The sequence below is a fragment of the Mauremys reevesii genome, linkage group 8, assembly GCF_016161935.1.
Source record: "Mauremys reevesii isolate NIE-2019 linkage group 8, ASM1616193v1, whole genome shotgun sequence".
NCBI lineage: Eukaryota > Metazoa > Chordata > Testudines > Geoemydidae > Mauremys > Mauremys reevesii.
The window spans coordinates 42,705,340-42,722,214 of NC_052630.1; positions in this window are offsets into that span (position 1 = coordinate 42,705,340).

A 16,875-nucleotide genomic window follows, 5' to 3' on the forward strand; every position below is an offset into this window, starting at 1 on the left:
AGCTCTGCTCTGTTCAGACTGCTAGATTGGATGCAAAACTGGGCTGGAAATCTTGCCAGAAATCTTCTGCTTCCTGGCAGGCTCCATGAATCCAGCAGTATTTTGGCACTTATTGGCCCAGCCAGAACAAAGCCTTGTCTAAACACACAAGTAGCATCAGTTTAACTAAAACAGCTTAAGTCATTTTAGTGAAACTGGTGCAACCTCCTGTTTTGATAAACTTACATCAGGTTACAATTGGTTCATATTGATTTGAGCTTAATTTGATCAGCTACAGGGCATCTAGTATAGTCCAAGATTTAAGGCTGTATGAACGTTTACTAGACTTAAAGCTTCAGTGGATTTGAAGTGGAGATATGGCACAGCTGCAAGACCGGTATAGGATCACTGTAGTCTCTGCACGGCGGGATAGATGCCAGAGATGCATGTCCCTGATTGGTAGGCAGTTGATGTAGGCAGGGTCAGACCAGCAGAGAGAGTATGGTATTTACACAGGATAGGTGTGAACTCAGTTTATCATGGGAGTGGGTGGAATGAATTTGGCATACGACCATATCTGATTTGATTACAGTTCCAACTGGCTTTTAGAGCAGGCTCAAGGGGACACAGACTTCTCTCAAAACTTTTCCAAAGAGAAAACTCTCATCTCTCCAAGATTGATCCAGAACTGACCTAGAAGCATGGCACTCATGTGAAGGGCTTCAAATGAACTTGGGGCATTTATGTGGTTAGAGCATGACATGTCTCTGAGAAGCGTTAGGTGCTATTCTTTACACATACTTAAAGTACCAGGGAGCAACGGCTGAAGAGCAACTATGCTGGAGTTACACCGGCAGAGCAATTGGCTCAGGGAGAAGAGCAGTGAGAGATGGGCTGGGGTTGACTGAGGGGGCTGCCTTGCAGAGGACCATTCTCCAGTCTCCCCCAGTGGCCTGGGAGGAGGGAGCAAGCTCAGCAGAACCAGTAAGTACAGGTGGTGTGACATCAGCTGTATCCCAGAGTGAAAATCCTTCAGAAGCAGTTTACAACAGTGTCAGACACAAGCCTGGTTTCAATTTGTTTCACAGTAGCCCTCTAGTCATTAGTGCTTCAGGAGCGCCCACTTTATTAACCAGGCAGGACTCTGTGCATAAGAGACATGGATTGACTCACCCCTGCATCACTCCAATTTTACACTAGTGTAACCCCCCTGATTTCAGTGCCACTACACCAGCATCAAACTAGACTAAAGCAGTGGTTTGAATCAAGCCCACCATCTCCTACAGCTGCTGTAGTTAATACAGGTGGTCAGCAAGTCCTAGGAACAAACATCTCAACCACCATTCCTGAGAGGCACAAGTCTTTCTTTTTACAGACAGCAAGTTCATAAACACGCTGTATTCTGGGAGGGTTTGGATGGTTTTCATGCTCCCTTTAGTTCAACAAATGGAGGACTGTGCAACTTTTATACTACAGCTACATAGACTCCATAGGCAGTTCATTGGAAACCAGCCCAGCCGGCTGCCATTCAAGAGGACTTGGCTGATTTGTCTGCTAGGATTTAGGGGTTTCCCTGGGAGCAGAAAGAACTCCACAAACATTTGAGAATGATTTCAGAGGAGCATGGCCTAGCAAGTTCCAGTGAGCCATGTCCAGTTATGCAGTTTACAACATGACAATTCTTACTTCATTGTTCTAAATTATACGCAGGCCCCTCGGTAGATCTCAGCCTGCCAAGGGCAGGACATGAGTCTTTTAAAATTGTGATCAAGACCATGAGCAAGGGAGAGAACCAAAATAATCTGAGGAAGATGCTGGAGGAAATGGCAGGTTTCATTTCTGTAACATACTGGCCATTTCTCATTGGCTGAGTTTCTTTGCTCACACTCTCTGATGTCAATAAACTGCAATAACAAAACAGTAGGATATAGCAGATTACAGACATCTTTGGAGCAGCTAGGACTTTTACACTGAACACTGCCCTTGAATAGGGCAGGATTGATTTACGAAGCCTCAAATCCTTCCCAATAGATAGCTGGTGTCTTACTCCATCTGTCTCCACTGTCTCCATCTGTCTCCTGGTTCCCTTGTTGCTTTGTCCCATCATCTGACCAGTCCTTATTTGCACAGCTTTTTATACTATTTACTCTAAAATTCCCTGCCACTACAGCATAAGCCCACAGGACTCTATGAATGCCAGATACTGAAGCCAGGGGCATTAGACCAGGAGTGAATTTGGCCTGTTCTCAGTTAAACTAAAAGGCAACAAATAAAATGGGACAAAAGGAAAATAAAACTATACACTGAGTACAAAGTTAGCCAGTGGAACTCACTGCCACATGGTATTAATGATCCAAATAAGTAAGCTTCAGAAAAGGATTAGAGTGATGTTTGTCACCCAGTGTAGTTTCTATTCCAAGAGCAGGGACTCTGCAGCTCGGGAGCAACAATCCTGCAGCTTGGCTGGTTCTGCCTGGCTCACAGAGAGCCCACCCTGAACCACCTCAGCACTGCCCTCTGCTGGCTAATTCACCAATATGTGGATCCTTGCTCCTCTGCAGGGTGCTTTGGTTTCTTCTGCCTGCCAAGACCTCAGGCCTTCTAGTGTGATGCTGGGAATGTGGAACCCTACAAGAATGAGTAAAGCTGCGCGGGTCCCTTCCCTGCCACAGGGAGAGTAGCTGCCTAATTCTCTTGGCAGGTTGAGGTGGGAGCATGAGGCTGGGAAAGGAGGGGAGAGCTCTTTCCCACCTCCCCACTCTGCAGTGTGCAGGCAGCCCCAAGGAGCAAGGAGCTAGTGGGGAGAGGCAGATGGGGAGCAGGGTTAATGGAGCAGAGACGGGGTGGAGGAATCTGCTGGATCTCTTCTTTCTGCGGGTCTGAGCAGCACATAGCTTGTGTGTTTTGCTGCCATTGGAGAATTTTTCCAGACAACTCAGGCCTGTGAGACACCTCTACACTTCTGGTTTCCTATGGCTTTAGAGTCTCTCTCAGCTAATACTATCAGGAATAGACATCCTGCTGGACAATGCTCCCAAGCCAAGGTTCATGCATCTGCTAGGGAAATAACAGCCTCAGCAACCTGCAGCCTTATCTTGTCTAGAGACATTGGTTTAGCTAACATAGTGATTAGCAGCATAAACTGTCTCAGCCGTCTGGGCAGCCCTTGATCCAAATCAGAGGGTGGGGCTGGATATAGGAGCATCAAGTCCAAACACTCTTAGCAGCACTAGGAGCAGGTGGCTCAGTTCCATGCAGCCCTTTGAAAATACAGGCTGTGCTGTTTGTTTTTGTTTAAGGAATGTTGTTAAGGAGGTGATGCAAAAACCAGGGAGGGTGGAGGCTTCAAACACTCCCCTCTGGACTCATCCCATCCTGCAGTGGGATTGTGGAGCAAGAATAATAATAATATACTTGGCCTCTCTATAGCACCTCTTATCCAAGCATGTTGCAGCACTTCACTAATAATTCCCCCTCCATGCTCCCCTGAAGGCTGGAGGAATTGGAAGGTCTTCTGCCCCCTCTAACTCTGAAATGTTTTCCCCACCTCTGCTCCTCTAACCTCTCAGAGTAGGGTTACAAAGGAGAGAGGTGCCTTTTCCTTGACCCTAGGTTAGGAGCCCTCAGAGGAGGCTGCTAGGCAGGGCCGTCCTTAGCCATAGGCAGAACAGGCAGCCGCCTAGGGCACCACTAGGTCTGGGGGCACCACTCTGCCAGGAGCCCAGACAGACAGGAAGCAGTGGAGAATGTAAGAGCAGGGCTGCTGGGTCCTAGAGAGAGCTGAATGCAGCACAGTCTGAGGGAGGGGATTGGCTGCGGGGGTCTCTGGGAAGGGGTGGGGGAAGGAACTCACCTGTGAGTGTGACTCTTTCCCCCAGTGTGAGGGCTGTCAGGGCTGGGTTGGGTGAGGTGCTGCTGGGGGGAGAAGGGGGGAGGGGAGGCTGGCTGCCTATCTGCTGAGCAATGACAGTGAAAGTAACTCCCTTCCTCGCAGGCAGCCAGGATTGGAATGGTCGCACATGGCTAGGCTGGGGATAGCCAGATAGCAGCATGTGCGAAAAATCAGGACAGGGGGTTGGGGTAGGGTGAGAAGATGTCCTACTTTTCTGGGACAGTCCCAATTTTGGGGTCTTTTTCTTATCTAGGCTCCTATTCTTCCCTGCCTCCTGTCCTGATTTTTCACACTTGCTGTCTGGTCACCCTAGGTGGGGGTAATTGGTGCCTATATAAGACAAAGCCCCAAATATCGGGACTGGCCCTATAAAATCAGGACATCTGGATCTGGTCACCCTAGCTGGGGAGCGTGTCTCTCCCCCCGGGCTGGCAGTGATCCATCGCATCCGGGGGGAGCTGCACAGGGCAGGATGAGCTGTTGTGGCTCTACGGGTGCCTCGTCCCTGAGATCAGATGCTGTGCTAACTTCACCATGGTCTGTTGGGCTGGTGGTGGTGTCCATTGGTGTGTGATCGGACCTGAGGGTTTGCTGCTGCTGTTGCCACTCTGCACCTCAAGAAGTGGATTTTGGGGTCCTGCAGTTTTCCACCTATCTCCTCCTCTACTGCAGCTGTTGGACCAGCAGGCTGGGGGGGGGGGGTGAGCCAAGCATGAAAGCAGTACTGTGTTGCCATTTTGATTGTCATTGAGCAAATTTGTATGCCAAAAATGCTTGCTAACAATCCTGAATTCAATTTCAATATTTTTAATATCAATATCTTAGCCCAAAACAGAAAATTAAGTTGTTGACAATTATTTGTGACAAGTTTGGTATGGGGAAGGGAGTGGGCCAGTTTTCATCAGAGAAACAACAAATGTTGACTGACTTTCCTATAGCCTGTTACTGCTAAATAGAGCCCTCCAACAACTGTAATATGCTCATCTCCTTACTAGTGTATAGAGCAGGGTTCGGCAACCTCTGGCACACGTGCCAAAGGTGGCACGTGAGCTGATTTTTGATGGCACGCCGCTGCTCTGGGGTTCCGGCTGCTGCCCCATTGCCACCCGGGGTCCCGGCTGCCAGCCCCACTCAGCACCCACTGCTGGCCTAGACAACCCCAAGGAACCCCAGGCTGGCAGTGGGCTGAGCAGGCCGGCGGCTGAGACCCCAGCTGAACCACTCAACCTGCTGTCGGCCTGGGGTTCCATTCACTCAGCTGGTAGGTGGGCTGAGCAAGACTAAATTCAATGAAATAGGAAAACAAGAGCAACTAATGACAAAGTGAAAGAACCTAGAGCAGTGGTCCCCAACCTTTTTCGTCTGGCAGGTGCCAGATGAAGGACCGTGGTGGTGGACGAGCATCCGCTGAAATGCTGCTGAAATTCAGTGGCATTTCAGCAGCGACGCCTCTGGATGACACTGCTTGTTGGTGGCAAGCGGCATCATCCAGAGGCATCAGCGCCGAAATGCTGCCGAATTTCGGTGGCATTTCAGCAGATGCTTGTCCTCCAGCCAGAACGCGGGTGCACTGAGAGGCCCCTGTGGGTGCCATGGTGCCCGCGGGCACCACATTGGGGACCCCTGACCTAGAGAGCCTCCTGAAGCACGGTGATCATTTTGATTTAAATGGACTTGAACTGTATGAAGAATTGAGTTATTGCCACATGCAAAATCAGTGATGGACATTGTACAGTTTACTCATACCAGCAAACTTGTTGACATATATCCTAATGTGTACATTGCCACTCGTATTCTACTGACAATTCCTGTAATAGTAGCATCAAGAGAACAGAGTTTCTCAAAACTAAAGCTCATTAAAAACTATCTTTGCTCTACAAGGAGCCAGGAACACTTGACTGGTCTTGCTATTCTTGCAGTCAAACAAGACATCACTTTGTCTTTGTCATACGATGACATTATTACTGATTTTGCAGCCAAAAAAGCCAGAAAGATTGCTTTTAATTAAAAACTAATCCTTGTTTCAATACCTCTTCATATACATTTCCAATAAAATGTTGACAAATTTTAAAAAAATATATTATTTGCATCATTCTGTCAAATCAGAATTTTTTCTATAGTGCTACTTTTTAGTGCTAATCCATCAGCATTACAATGTGCTTAATTAACTTAAACTGGTTTTAATAACATACATGTGGCAAGTTTTCCAATACTGTAAGCTTATGTTTGTGTTGCTAAGAGTAAGACAGGCACAGGGGCACCAGATTAATAATCCTGCCTAGGGCACCATAAATCCTAAGGACGGCCCTGCTGCTAGGTTTTGGTAAGCTATAAGGGTGTGAGGTAGTGGAATTGCATCTGTTTACACTAGGGCTCAGCATTTTGAAGCAGAGCCTGAGGACAAAGGGCAGGGGCTCATTTACAGGATACAGATTTTTCTAATCTCCCTCTTAATCAGGTTAGTATCACTGCTGCAATTCGGGGCTATCGACAGAGCCATGCATTTTCCTGGGGTGGTGCAAAATCAGCATGGATGGAGAGCCAAGAGCAGAAGGAAACACCACGGGAGGAGAACACCATTTCCCTGGATACAAGCCCTTCTCCCAAGGTTTCCATTGAAAGAGACCCTACAGAGTGACTCTGGTCAACAGACAGCAGAGCTCCAAGATTCTCCAAATACTCAGACAGCTGCAGATTCTGCAGAATTCCTTTCCTCTTAGCCACAGGTTCAGACAAAGTTCTATTAAAAAAACCAACAACCCCATTTACAGTTTGACACATGATTTTGATTTGACAAGAAAGTTACAAAACAGCCTAGAAAAAGGAGCAGGGGAAGTGTGATCTGATGGAAAGGCTGTCAATGAGACAGGCAATTCTTCTGATTACAAGACAGAACACCAGTGCCCTGGGATGTGGAAAGGGTAGTACTAAGAGCAGACACAGGCGACTATTCATGTCAATCACAGAGATTTACACTCTGCTAATCCTATTCTAATCTGTACACGGAAACCACAGAATTAAGTAAACTGTAAAACCAAATCACCCCCTAAGGAAAAACTCAGGGAAATGTCTTAATAAAGATAAATGGGCAGCTAATGGTTCGGGCAATGGGAAACAGAAAGTGATGATAAAGCTATTTTAGCAAGACTGCAAACCCACCTGTTCAGGCCATAAACCAGCTTCTACCTGACAGATGAGGGAGCAGGGGGTTGGAAGGACCGTCCCAATTGGTTGGTTAACCCATAATTGTCCACTGCAGGGTTTCTTGCACTTTCCTCTGAAGCATCTGGTGACAGCTACTAGCAATGGCAGGATTCTGGCATAGCTGGTCCATTGATCTGAGGAGTATGGCCAGTCCCATGTTCCCTATGGAGTGTGATGAGTGGGATTGGGGACATAGGGCCAGGTTTCAGAAAGGACCTATCTCTGTCGGATGCCAGGGTGCTCAAAACAATGCAAGCTGGGTCAGGCAGCCAGCTTTCAAATCCTACAGCCTGAGCATGGACCACAGGCCTCCCTGCATGCGTAATAAAGATCTTTTCCCTATAACTCTGCCCTCCTGTAGCATCACTTATTGCTAATGAAACACCCCACGGGACCCTATGCTCCAGGTGCTGGGGGCAGCAGGACCCTCCCCAAGGCACTGCTGCTGCAAGGGTTGGCCACCTTTGCTGTGAACAGGAGGGAGGCTGACAAGATCAGAGGTGCCCCTATCCTGGCTGCCCACATAGGAGCAGCAGCAGCGGCACCTGGGGAGGAGGGGGATGTCTGGCCACCCGAGGTGAAGTGGTGATAGCTGTGGCAGTGATTACCAGGCCACACACCTCCCTGCTGGCTCCAGTGATCATGCAGAGCTTTCCCAGCTGTGCTGCTTTGTCCAGCCAAGTCTCCTCATGTAACTAGCCCAGCTGGGGTGGGGCTTGGAGGCTCCGTCCAGTTGGTTGGCGTGGGGGTGGGGAGACCTAAGATGGGCCAAGCAGTCCAGTCTCCTCAGGATTTGGGGGAGCAGCAGCTCTTCCCTTCCCACTTGTGGTTTCAGGTGGGGCCTGCTCCTTGTACCTTCCAGGCTGTGCCTGATTATGTTACACTAGTGATATCATGTCATAGGATCCCCAGTCTTCAGGTCCTAGGCCTATTGTCAGTGCTCCTTAACATGGCCCTACTCCTGGATGGGACCATCCCTGACTCTCCAAGGTAATCCAGCTCTCTTCAGTGGGCCTGCTTGGGTCATTAAGAGCTACAAGATCGGGCCCTTATCTGGTATCAGACTTCCTGCTATAGGATGAGCTAAGTGGCCCACCTAGTCTCATTCCATAAGGAGTAGAAAATGGATACCGGTGCAATGGTCACTTCCATACCATGGTGGAAACATCAAGGCAGGACTGATTAGGTTGAATAGGAGGATCAGATGAGACAGTGAGGAGCAGGGCCTGTTAGAGAAGGATCAAAGCCAGACAAGGGAGTAAACAGCAGTGAGCTGGGCTGGGACTTCACTTTCTCCTGGATCTCAATAGCTTCCTTTTGGTCAGCGGTGGCGTTATTTGCAGCCTATTGATTAGCCTTCTGTGTTGATCTAATTTCCAGGACAGTGATCTGTTCTTCAGACAGAGATGAGCTTCTTATACTTCTCCTACTGTACTGCTCATCTTTTCTACCTTTCCCATAAGAACAGCCATACTGGGTCAGACCAAAGGTCCATCTAGCCCAGTATCCTGTCTTCTGACAATGGCCAATGCCAGGTGCTTCCGAGGGAATGAACAGAACAGGTAATCATCAACTGATCCATCCCCTGTCAGACTCTGGCAGTGAGAGGCTTAGGGACATCCAGAGCATGACGTTCCATCTCTGATCATTACAGATTTTTAAGGCTGATCTCCTGCATAGCACAGGCCAGAGAACTTCACCCAGCAATTCGTACATCAAGACCACATCTTGAGGTTAAACAAGACTTGTGCAGGGGTGGCTCTAGACATTTCGCTGCCCCAAGCAGGGCGGCATGCCGCAGGGGGCGCTCTGCCGGTCGCTGGCAGGTGGCTCCGGTGGACCTCCCGCAGGCGTGCCTGCGGAGGATCTGCTGGTCCCGTGGCTCCACCGGACCCTCTGCAGGCACACCTGCAGGAAGTCCACCGGAGCCGCCTGCTGCCCTCCCGGCGACCGGCAGAGCGCCCCCTGTGGCATGCCGCCCCAAGCATGTGCTTGGTGTGCTGGGGTCTGGAGCCGCCCCTGAGACTGTGTATTTATTAAAGAGACATCCAATCCTGATTTAACTTGCCTCCCAATCCTGCAACTGGATTCCCCCCAGGTGAACCCCTGTGCTGTCTATTTCAGCTCCCAGATTAGCAAACTTTGAATCCCCAATAATTATAAGGTTAGTGGTCACTCCTGCAACAAGTTTTCCTTGGCATCTGTGTTTGTCTCAGTACTGGGGAAATGCAATAGAAGACTCCCCCAATCTGGTGTAAGAATTGCTGAAAACAGACAGATAATGAGAGAACTGGCTCAGCACTTCTGTTCACACTGCTGCTGTGCCAGGGGCAATTGTGGGTAACCTCACCCTAACAACATGCAAGAGGGACAAGCATCAGAGAACTACTAGTAGCTCTCGCAGTGTAAATGGACACAGAGGGGTGAACAGCGCTGGGTGGCCTGAAGCGACAGACAGTACAAGTATCACTGCCCACAGTTTCCAGCACAAGGAAGAGCCCTGGCTAGATGAATCAGTATTTGGCTGTGATTCGCACAGAATTCTGCATCTTGGCATAGCCCGTGGGCGTCTCTCTCCCTAACACCACACGTTGATCTAGCCAGGCACATTGAGGGAGCAGCCCTCTGACAATAGGAACCAGATTTTGGGAGGCTGTTGACAGAGCAAGACAACATGTGGCCTCCTGTGCCTAGTGCTTCAATGGGGAACACACCCTGCGTCTCCAGAAGGCATTTGAGAGGGACTGTAACAAAACTCTTTCCTAGCTAGGACTGGGGCGAGAGTTCAAAGGCAGGAGCAGACCTAGGCAGCACAGACCTAGGCAGCACAGACCTAGGCACCACCCTCAGCCAACGTCTGCAAAATCCAAGTTACTAGCCCATTTTCTTGCAGAAACAGCATTTGCAAAGCGCACCTCTTTAGCTAACATTCACCAGCCAGCCTGCAGACCCCTGCAGTGACCATAGGCCTAGCAGACACCAGTCTCATCTAGAGAGCTGCCTCTTGAAAAGCTTTTCTAAATGTTGGACATGCTAAGTTGTTGACAGTGAGGGTATTTAACCATTAGAACACACTACCACGGGAAGCAAGAGAATCTCCATCTCCTGGGGTCTTCCAACCCAGACTGGTTGCCCTTCCGGAAGATTTGCTTTAGTCAGATTAGTTCTTGGGCTCAACAACAGGGGTGACAGTATGAAGTTATCTGGCCTGTACTGTTCAGGAAGTCAGACTAAGTGATCTCACGGTCCACTCTGTCTTAGACTCTATGCCTAAGCCCCAGCACAAACTGCACAGCTGGTCTTCACTTACCTCCAGCCTAGAGAGAGCATGGAGATTTCCCATGTGTAAGCAGAGTCAGGATGAGCCCCACCCTGACATCTGGTGGTAAATTATGGAGAGTGCGGAAAGAAGTTTCGGTTATTTGCATTGGCACTCCCACCCCACTTAGCATACCGCAAAGCAGCATGGGATGAGTATTTTCACAGCTGTGGGACCCCCAATTTCGTTGTTATTGGGGCAGGAGCAATGAAATGTTGTCACCCTGATTGGGTAAATGGGGAACTACAAAATTGTCTTGTGATGGGGGGGTTTCATTGTCAGCAGGATAGCGCTTGCTAGACGGGGGACATGGGTTCCAAAACCCATTGGAGAGAGAGAGGGGCTGGGGGCAGGTATCTGTACTTGGTGGTGCAGGTGCCTTGTATAAGCCAGAAGCACCAGTTCCACCTATGCTTCTCTCCACTGTGGAATGTCAGAGTTAATTTTTGATTCCCTTAAAAATCTAGATGCAGGTTACTGAGCTGAATTCACTGGTACTGGGGCTCCCCTACTATGAGCTGAAATCACTGAAGAGCTGGACTTGCTGAGCTGAGAGCACTGTGCTAATGAGTGGAGCTGAAATCACTGAAGAGCTGGACTTGCTGAGCTGAGAGCACTGTGCTAATGAGTGGGGGAGCCTGAAGCAATACTGGCAGAGTGGAGTGGAGCAGTTTGTGCAGCCACTGGGTGAGTGGAGCTGAGCAGCTCGTGAGGACGGCTGGAGCGGATCACAGGACAGCTGGTGGACCAGAGCAGCTGGCAGAGTGGAGCAGCCCACAGAGTAAGCGGAGCTGAGCTGTTTGCGGGGACGACTAGTGGAAGCAGAACCCCACGAAGAGGCAGGGCAGTTGGCCCCGAACCACGTAAGGTACCCAGGCTGGGGAGGGGGACCTCTGCAAAGAGACTCTTGAACTCTGGGGCTGCCTGACCCGGGACAGAGACTTTTGAATTGTGGGACTTTTGGGATTGTGGGTGATTTGGGGGGTTGCTGGACTCAAGGGCCCAGAGAGAAGGACACAGCCCAAGTTGCTGGGGTTGGTCTTTGCTCATGGTTTGACCTATGAACTCTAGTTAAGGTATTTTCCAAATTTAATGCTTGTTGTTTATCCTATGTAATTAAACCTTTTCTGCTACACCAAGAGTCTGTGCTTGCGAGAGGGGAAGTATTGCCTCCTTGAGGCGCCCAGGGGTGTGTGTAAGATTTTCCCAGGTCACTGGGTGGGGGCTCGAGCTGGTTTGCATTACGTGGTGGGGAATGGACCCCTATGTATTGAACCTGGTCCTTGCTGCTATCATTTCAGCCTAGCAGAGGGGTTACACATGTATGATCACTCTGAGAATACATCAAAGAACAGCTCTCTGGCCTTTCCTCAAACCCCTCTCCTAACTACATGGTTTGCCATCATAGGTTTCTACTCAAAGAGGGAAACCCTTTGTTGCCAGAACATTTTTCCCCAATTGAAAATTTGGTTGGTCCTAAGCTAGGTGCTTGAATAACACTGACAGACCCCACTCATCAGCAGGGCCGCCCAGAGGATTCCAGGGGCCCGGGGTCTTCAGCGGCGGGGGGCCCTTCCATTCCGGGACCCGCCGCCGAAGTGCCCCGAAGACCCGCGGCGGGAGCCCCCGCCGCCGAATTACCGCCGAAGCGGGACCCGCCGCCGAAGTGCAGCCCGGTCTTCGGCGGTAATTCGGCGGCGGGGGGCCCCCACGGCGGGTCTGCGGGGCCCGTCGGCAGAGGGTCCCGGAACGGAAGGGCCCCCCGCCGCCAAATTACTGCCGAAGACCGAGCTGAACTTCGGCGGCGGGACCCCCTGCGGCGTTAATTCGCCACTGGGGGGGGTCCTTCCGCCCTGGAGCGGAGGGACCCCCCGCCAGCGAAGACTGGGAGCGAAGAAGCTCCTGCGCTCTGCCCCGCGAGAGTTTTCCGGGCCCTCCGGAGCGAGTGAAGGACCCCGCTCCAGGGGCCCCGAAAAACTCTCGTGGGGGCCCCTGTGGGGCCTGGGGCAAATTGCCCCTCTTGGCCCTCGGGGCGGCCCTGACCCTATCCCACCCCCCCAGAACACCCACAATCCAACCCCCCCATTCCCTGCCCCTGACCGCTCCCCAACCTCTGCCCTCCCTGTGCCCTGACTGTCCCCAGGACTCCCTGCCCCTTAGCCAACCCCCCCGGCCCCAGCCTCTTACCCCCGGCTCCCTCCTCACCCGGAGTCTCAGCGCCTCGCCCGACAGCTGCAGCGTGTCTCCGGCGGGGCCTGAGCTCCGTCCCGCTCAAAGCCGCGAGGTGAGGGGCGGGGCTGCAGCTCCACGCCGAGCGGAGGGAGCTGAGCTCAGCCTGGAGCTCACAGCCCCGCCCCCTCACCACGCGGCTCTGAGCGGGGCGGGGCTCAGGGCCCCCGGCGGAGACACGATGCGGCGCTGTCTGAGGACGCCGCTTGATGTGCTAGGGCTCCAGGAGCGGGACGGAGGCGGGAGCCTCAGCTGTTCTCTTGGGGGCCCCTGTGGAGCCCGGGGCCCGGGGCAAATTGCCCCCTTTGCCCCTCCCTCTGGGCGGCCCTGCTCATCAGTGGGCAGGATCCAACCTGAGACCTCTGGAGCTTAGTGCATGAGCCTGTACTGCATGAACTAAAAGCCACATGGCTTGGCTATGGCTGTAGAGCAGACTCATTAATCTCTCTCTAAGTGGTCTCGGTGCCACTAGATGGGACAGAGCACCACACCCAGGTGGTGTGCGGGTTACACTTGCTTGTTTTGCAAATGGCAATCTGATACCATGTGGGTCAGTCTTTCATAAAGAAGCAATTAATTTGTACAAGTTTGCATACAATTCTGCATGATTCCACCTCCCCTTTGCAATGCTTGCCTCAGCAGCTGCTGCTAAATGTAGACAACACTGAAGGAGTATTAGTACACAATCAGTATTGCCAACTCCAAGTGTTGAAAATCATGAGATTAAAAAAAATAATAATCCAGTGACCTCACATTTATTATCTACCTTTTGAGCTTCTTGAGATCATATTGTCCAGTTTCTCCTCCCCTCCCCCCAGCCATTAGGGCTGGAAACTTACTTTTGTTCTGAAATGAAAGCTGAGTGTGTCTAAGACACATGATTCCTGGAGCTGGGGCTTTCACATAAATGTTGTACATTGCAGGAGCTGACAATGCTGCACCTGATCTATTAATTGTGAGTCACTGACAAGCCCAGACATTCAAAGCCATTTTCTGAGTACAGCCCATGGTAGCAGCAACTAGGATTATTTGTATTCTCCTAGTGCCTGGAAGGCCTAGTCATTGACCAGGACTCTCAGTGCTAAGGTGCTGTGCAAACACACAGCAACAAAAGATTTTGCAGCTCACTTCCAGACCTGGAGACCACGCACGACTAGGCCAAACTTACTCTCGCTCTCCCCTCCCCCGGTATTGGATTTTCAGATTCATTCCATCGAACTCTGTTAATTTCTAACAAACGTGGCTGGCTGGCTCTAATTACAAAGGAAGCCGAGTTCCAGAAGAACATTCAAGTCTCATGATAAATAGGAGTAAAGGGAAAGGTTTGTAACAATAACATATCCTAGGAGGGCTGTGGCAGGCATGTAGCATTGGCTGGCAGTGACTGATGCAGAAGCAAGGCATGAGGAGGCCCATGAATCAGTACAGGAGTCAGATTAACTCCTGGCAGAAAGTCAGGTACAGGGGCCTGAGGGTGGAAACTCTGCCCAGGGAAGTGGAGGGGATGTAGCAGCCCCTGGCACATATAACCCCTCTCTGCTACAGGGCTCAGCGCTGATCAGTGCTGCTCCAGAAGTGGGCATCAGTGTATGGATTGGGGGCATGACCAGGGCACTTGGGACATATTCAGTACTTCCCCCAGGCAACCTCCTCCAGCAGGTCTCCTATGGGCACCCGCATGGCCCCACAATATGCCAATATTTTTATGGCCGACCTGGAACAACGCTTCCTCAGCTCCCGTCCACTCACGCCCCTTCTCTACCTACACTACATTGATGACATCTTCATCATCTGGACCCATGGGAAGGAGACTCTGGAAAAATTCCACCACGATTTCAACAGCTTCCACCCCTCCATCAACCTCAGCCTGGACCGATCTACACGGGAGGTCCACTTCCTAGACACCACGGTGCAAATAAGTGATGGTCACATTAACACCACCCTATACCGAAAACCTACCAACCGCTATGCCTACTTTCATGCCTCCAGCTTCCATCCCGGACACACCACAAGATCCATTGTCTACAGCCAAGCACTGAGGTACAACCATATCTGCTCTAACCCCGCAGACAGAGACCAACACCTAGAAAATCTCCACCAAGCATTCCCAAGACTACAGTACCCACACAAGGAAATAAGGAAACAGATCAGCAGAGCCAGATGTGTACCCAGAAGCCTCCTACTGCAAGACAAACCCAAGAAAGAAACCAACAGGACTCCACTGGCCATCACATACAGTCCCCAGCTAAAACCCCTCCAACGCATCATCAGGGATCTACAACCCATCCTGGACAATGATCCCACACTTTCACAGGCCTTGGGTGGCAGGCCAGTCCTCGCCCACAGACAACCTGCCAACCTGAAGCATATTCTCACCAGCAACTGCACACCGCACCATAGTAACTCTAGCTCAGGAACCAATCCATGCAACAAACCTCGATGCCAACTCTGCCCGCATATCTACACCAGCAACACCATCACAGGACCTAACCAGATCAGCCACACCATCACCGGTTCATTCACCTGCACATCCACCAATGTAATATATGCCATCATATGCCAGCAATGCCCCTCTGCTATGTACATCGGCCAAACTGGATAGTCTCTAAGGAAAAGGATAAATGGACACAAATCAGACATTAGGAATGGCAATATACAAAAACCTGTAGGAGAACACTTCAACCTCCCTGGCCACACAGTAGCAGATCTTAAGGTGGCCATCCTGCAGCAAAAAAACTTTAGGACCAGACTTCAAAGAGAAACTGCTGAGCTCCAGTTCATCTGCAAATTTGACACCATCAGCTCAGGATTAAACAAAGACTGTGAATGGCTTGCCAACTACAGAACCAGTTTCTCCTCCCTTGGTTTTCACACCTCAACTGCTAGAACAGGGCCTCATCCTCCCTGATTGATCTAACGTCGTTATCTCTAGCTTGCTTCTTGCTTGCATGTATATACCTGCCCCTGGAAATTTCCACCACTTGCATCCGAAGAAGTGGGTATTCACCCACGAAAGCTCATGCTGCAAAACGTCTGTTAGTCTATAAGGTGCCACAGGATTCTTTGCTGCTTCCCCAGCTAAAGCCATCCTCCCTGGGGTCAGAGCAAACACCACTGCCTTCCTCTGGGCCACAGCTGCCCCTGCTGGGTTAGGGCTGTACTAACTGCACCCCTTGTGCAACGGGTGAAGGGTTGGCTTAGAGGACTCTAAGCATCCAGGATTGCTGGGATCTCCCCTGGTGGTTCATATTGTGAAAAACAAGTCAGATGAGTAAAAGCCACTGCGAAGTCCAGCAGTTTCACATTGTGCAAGGGAAATTTCCACGCAGACTGAGCATCTTCTAGTTGCCAGTAACAGAACCACACAAACTGGGGGCCAACACTAACTGCTAACTCATAGTCCCCAGCTACCTACCAATGCAGGGATGTGCTCCTGGGACACTTGGGGATTCATCCCAGACCAGTATGGGGCTGTGTCACCACCTGCCCTGCAACTCTGTCTGCCTTAAATGCTATGCTGCTGCAGCTCACAGCCCTGACACCAACAGCCAGTGGGTCACACCTGGCTTCAACCACCCAGTCACTGTTTGCAGAGTGACCTGCCCCCCCAACACTTCCTCCCATCCAGTCCCAAACTTCCCCCAAATGGTCTCCCTGCAGAGCCCAGCCCAGCCCTCTCCTGGGACACTCACTGAAGTAGTTACATTTGCTGCCCCTTTAAGAGACAGAAATTGCAGCTTGGTATCTTGAATGGAACGAACAATCACTTCAATCCAATCAAAGCACTGGGCTGGGTTAGATACAAAGTCAAACAAGTTTATTTGATTAAAAAGTCATTGGCTTAAGTTATACCACGTACAAGGAGTAAGGACAGAAAGGGTTACAAGCAAACCAAAGTAAGAAAGACTAAAACTTAACTTCAGCAAGTTGCAATCTTTGCCTCAGCCGGTTTCTCATATATATTCAGATACCAGAGACTTCACCTCCCCTTAGCTGAAGGATCCTCTTTTCTCTAGCCTCTTGCGTCTCCCCAATAACAGATGCCAAAATGGCTTTCTGTCCTCGTTATCTTCCAAAGTTCAGTGATGTCTCTTCAACAGGCAGGAAGCCCTCCTGAGGCCCGGCTTGATGGCTCTGCCAGGGAGATTTGTTTTGGCAATCTCCCCCTCACACGCTAGGTTGATGGCTTTGTTTCCTTTTACGTAATTGTGCCTTCATTGTCTCTGCCAGGCTGGTCAGACAAGCAACTGCA